The 5,053-nt window shown below is 39.8% G+C and overlaps 1 pseudogene; it reads right to left on the reverse strand.

The window, feature by feature from the left end:
* Positions 1-1,283: 1,283 nt before the first annotated feature.
* On the reverse strand, positions 1,284-3,452 carry LOC102989207 (ATP-dependent RNA helicase DDX3X-like; annotated as a pseudogene).
* Positions 3,453-5,053: the final 1,601 nt, after the last annotated feature.

Here is a 5,053-nt window from a genome sequence, read left to right on the forward strand (position 1 = left end):
TGATTAAGAGTTTTTACCTTCTGCCCTTAAGTCTCACAGTAAATCTCATTTCTTTTCATTCTTCTAGATTTTGTTCCTTGAACTCTTTTCTGTAAACACCAATCACTTGAAATTGAATAGCCAGAAGATCAGCCCTTTCAAGTCATATGTCCTACCTTACTAAACTAGGCTAATATAAAAAATTCTAAGGGATGTCGGTTTTTTTGTTCTTTTTTTTTTAAATTATTTGCTCTTTTCCATTCAAGGCAAATATCACCACTAACTACTAAAGTATTATTGCAGGCATATTTTATTTATATAGTAAACATTAAAAACTGTGATTTAGTTGAATTTTTCTTAGACTCCAAGACCGCTTCTAAAAATCATATAAGACTAACTCACATTCATGACAGGTTTATTAAGGACAAGTGATATATTAAATCCTTGGAAGTTATATTTTACATTAAAGATAAATTAAAACCATAAATTAAATGTGTACACAGATAAGCCTAGTATTAGCAAACTGTAATCAGGTACTGTTTAATTTTCCTGTACTAGATAGATTCATCAGGACCCACTGAGTCTCTCTGGTAATTTTCTGTATGCCCCATATGTCTGACATTTTCTTCATTAGAATCAGATCTCCTTACAATCATAAGGCAAAGCACATTTTTATATTAGGGAGAAAGTGTGGCATTACTATCTCAATATTTTAATCTGGAAAACATATATCTGCTATTCTCTATAATGACATATTTGGGAAGTCAAATATCCTTAAAATAGAAATTTACTATAATAAAGTCAGTCTACTCTTTAAATACTTAAGTAATGAATAGAGTTTTGTGTGTAAATGTGTGCTTAAGTTTCAGATGTATAAATTTACAAAGAAAGATTTGCCAAAGTTCAGTAAATTTATTTTGTCAAAACAATTGATATCTTGAGCATTACTGAGCCAATAGGATATCAAAATAAAAATTGTCTAAAGTTAAAAGCATATTACATTAACAAACAAATGATTTGCAGTCACAAAATTATAAATGCCCTTTGGGTTGGGGGTAGGTGGAGGGGAGTTAATCCAAACTACAGCAATGGAAGTCTTCAAACTATCTTCTGAACAAGACCACTGATTTTTCCTTTCATCTCTTTTTGCGATATAGAGTTACCTTTAAGAAAAAAAGGATCAATGCAGTATCACTGTTGGTAATTTGCTACAAATTCTTGAGACTATACAAGGTATAATCTGGCTAAATTACATGTGGTTTCCATATTAGCTTGTTTTGCAGGATGATCTACTACAAAGTAGGCTAGTTGCCCCATTAGTCAATCCCCCAGTAGTTAAAATTTCCTCTATATCCATCACTGTTATAAAAGCTTCCATAGCCACATCCACCAAACTCTCTGTAGCTGCTTCCATCACCTCTGCTGCTGCCAATACAGCTGCTACTGAAGCTGGAATTGCTAAAAACTCTACTATGTGGATAACGTCTGGCACAAATCCTCCACAGAATCTACTACTCTTAGAATGTCCACGATAGCTACCCTTGTAATGGTGTTGATATGCCTTATTTTCAAACTAAGATGACACTTCTTATTTAGCTTCCACAAGAAGATCCAACAAACCCTTGGTCATATTTATGTTCCTCTTGTTAAAGAACAAGGTGGCAAGGACAAGGTTTCTTACACATCCTGTGCAGTCAATGCAATGTACATTTTCTTCAATACCATTTGGCAAGTCAAAATTGACAACTTGTTTCCCATTTGAAATGTGCAGTCCTCTTGCTGCTCCTGCTCTAGCCACTAGGATTGGGCTTTTTCCTGAGAGCAACTGGTGAAGACTTCATCATCTCTCCAAGATCATTCTCCATGGATACTGGTACAAGAATATCCTTCATGGTGTAAAAAGTCCTCCAGACTATCCGCACCTTTTTGGTCTCCACAAACACTAAGGTCAATGAATTCTTTCCTGTTGCATTTAAAAGGTTAAGCAGAAATAACTGTTTGTCTTACTCTTTTGATGTGAGGTTCTCAGAGGTAGAGACAATATTCCTACAGCCAAAAAGATGTATTCATTCAAGAAATCATGAGCAAGTATCTGTATTTCCTTAGGGAAAGGAGCACTAAACATGTTATAGTAAACTCTCTTTGGTGACATACTATCTTGTTCAAGTATTCCATATATCTGAGGTTCAAGTCCCATATCAATATAAAATCTACTTTATCCAACACCAAGTATTTGTGGAACTCTAATATTTTCTCTTTCCATCATGTCTACCAGGCCTCCAGGAGTAGCAACTAACATGTGCCATCCACATTCTAAGTATCAAATCTTCTAACCAAAATCAGCATCACCATAAATGATGTGAGGACTATCTCCAGGCCAGTATGAAAATTTTCTACCTTCCTAATAGATTGGTACTGCCAAATCTCTCTTGTTGATGCTAATACCAAAGAGATTGGATATTGGATATTGCCCTTACCTTCTGTTTTCCTTCATGGCCCTCAAAGTCTCTCCTTGACCATCTGAATAAATCTGACTCAAGATCGGCAAGAGAAATGCTGCAATTCTTACAGACGCTGTTTGGGTACAAGATATCAGTGTCTTTTCTCTTTCATAAAAAGAATAGCACAAGTTTGCAGTGGAGCCAAGTGAATATAACAAGTAAGCTTGATGTTTCCCATAATAGTTTCTCCCATCTTAACATCAATAAAACTTTCAATGTGTGGGAGACAGCTATTGCCTTTTGCCTCAATTGAAATGTCATATTTCTCAAAGTTAACCCCAGTGTTATCTTCAGAAAAAAATTCCTGTTCCAAGCAGTCACTTGGTTTTGACCAAACATCTTTATCTATTTGTCACACCAATGACAGTTTCTACCATGTTCAAATTTTCCAAAGCCACATCTGTCACCATGGCAGCCAGTGTTGTTATAGTCACTCTATTCACTATCATCAAACCTTCCCTTTGGGCTTCCCTGGTGGCACAGTAGTTGAGAGTCCACCTGCCGATGCAGGGGACGCGGGTTCATGCCCCAGTCTGGGAAGATCCCACATGCCGCGGAGCGGCTGGGCCCGTGAGCCATGGCCGCTGAGCCTGTGCGTCCAGAGCCTGTGCCCTGCAACGGGAGAGGCCACAACAGTGAGAGGTCCGCGTACTGCAAAGAAAAAAACAATAAACCTCCCCTTTAGTCACTTCCACCATCACTGAAGAAACTAGACTTTCCTCTTGAATCATTATGAGACTCAAAATACTACATGTATCATTATCTTTACTAGAACTCCATCTTGAACTGTTTTTATCGTAGACTTGTTTAGTAATTTCTTTGTTCCTTGAATGAAAAGGAATATAGCACCCTTTGCTGGCTGTCCTTCCTTGACTCTGATTATCTGGAGAATTAATGTTGCTGGTCCAGCCCAAGGGCATTTTCTACTGACACAGGATCCATCCGTGAAGAATACAGAGAACTTGGAATCTCCCTCTGCTGCTGAGTGAGTATGTTTGATGAACAGTAAATGCCTCTCGCTTGAGAACTGTGGCTCCCTAACACATATAGAATTTTGTTCCAAAAACTGAGTTCTCCATTTCTTTCTTCTTTTTTATTTGTGTGTGTGTGTGTCTTCCTGTTTGTTTTTGTCTTTGCTGTTTGTATTGAGTTTCATTTGTCTCTTTGTTTTATTTTCCTTTTTTTTTTCTTTCTTTCTACTCTGGCACTGCTGTGAAGTTTGTGGGCTCTTGGGTCCCCAGTCAGGGGTCAGACCTGGGCCTGCAGGGTGGGAGTGTTGAGTCCAGGATGCTGGACCACCAGAGAATTCCCAAGACAAGGCAATATTAATTAGCTTGCACTCTCCCAGAAGTATCCATCTTGACACCAAGACCTGGCTCTACCTAACTGGCTGCAGGATTCAGAGCTGGACACCACACGCCAAACAACCAGCAAGACAGGAACACAGGCCCACCCATCTGCAAACAATCTGTCTAAAGTTGTACGAAGCTCACAGTCACCCCAAAACACACCACATGATGTGGTCTTTCCCATCAGAGGGAAAAGATTCAGTTCCACCCACCAGGGCACAGACACCAGTCCCTCTCACTAAGAACCCCACACAAACCCCTGGACCTTCCTCACACACCAATGAGCAGATAGAAAAGCAAGAGGAACTATGACCCTGCAGCCTGCCAAAAGGAGAACATAAACAGAGTAAGTTAGACAAAATGAGATGACAGAGAAATATGTTGCAGATGAAGGAGCAAGGTAAAAACAAACACCAAATAAATGAAGAGGAAATAGGCAATCTACCTGAAAAAGAATTCAGAGTTATTATAGTAAAGATCATCCAAGATCTTGTAAATAGAAAGGAGGCACAGATCAAGAAGATACAAGAAATATTTAACGAGTACCTAGAAGAACTAAAGAACAAACAACCAGTGATGAACAACACAATAACTAAAATGAAAAATATACTAGAAGGACTCAATAGCAGAATAACTTAGGTAGAAGAACGGATAAGTGAGCTGGAAGACAGAATGGTCGAAAACAAGTCTGCAGTGCAGAATAAAGAAAAAAGAATGAAATGAGTACAGTCTCAGAGACTTCTGGGACAACATTAAATGCACCAACATTCAAATTGTAGGCTTGTGCAGCTGCATGGAGAGCTTTACGATTCTCTTCCTTAGTTGCAACACCCCTGGTGCTCAGCTTTGCTTTTGGCCCCACCTCTGCATGTGTGCCACCCTCAGGCTTCTGTTCCCCACAGAGGCCAGAGGAGTGAAAGCAGTGACTAATTGGGGCACTTACTCATTCAGGCCATGGAGGCGTATGGCAGCCACAACTGTGGTGTGCATGAAGTGCCTGCAGCAGAAACTGGCAGGCAGTTGCACCAGACTGTGGTACACTTTCTCTGTTGGGAGTCCCTCCCAGTGCCCATGGAAGCAAGGGCCCATATGTGGGGGTGGTGGCAGCCCCACTCCTTGCAAACCACTCAGCAATGGCACCTCATTTCCTCGGCCGACCATGCTTCTTTTATGGGTACTCCCAGCTACCGAGCCCCTCTCTCCCATCCCACATTTTAGCACTCA

Source organism: Physeter macrocephalus, chromosome 13, assembly GCF_002837175.3.
Source record: "Physeter macrocephalus isolate SW-GA chromosome 13, ASM283717v5, whole genome shotgun sequence".
Classification (NCBI taxonomy): Eukaryota; Metazoa; Chordata; class Mammalia; order Artiodactyla; family Physeteridae; genus Physeter; species Physeter macrocephalus.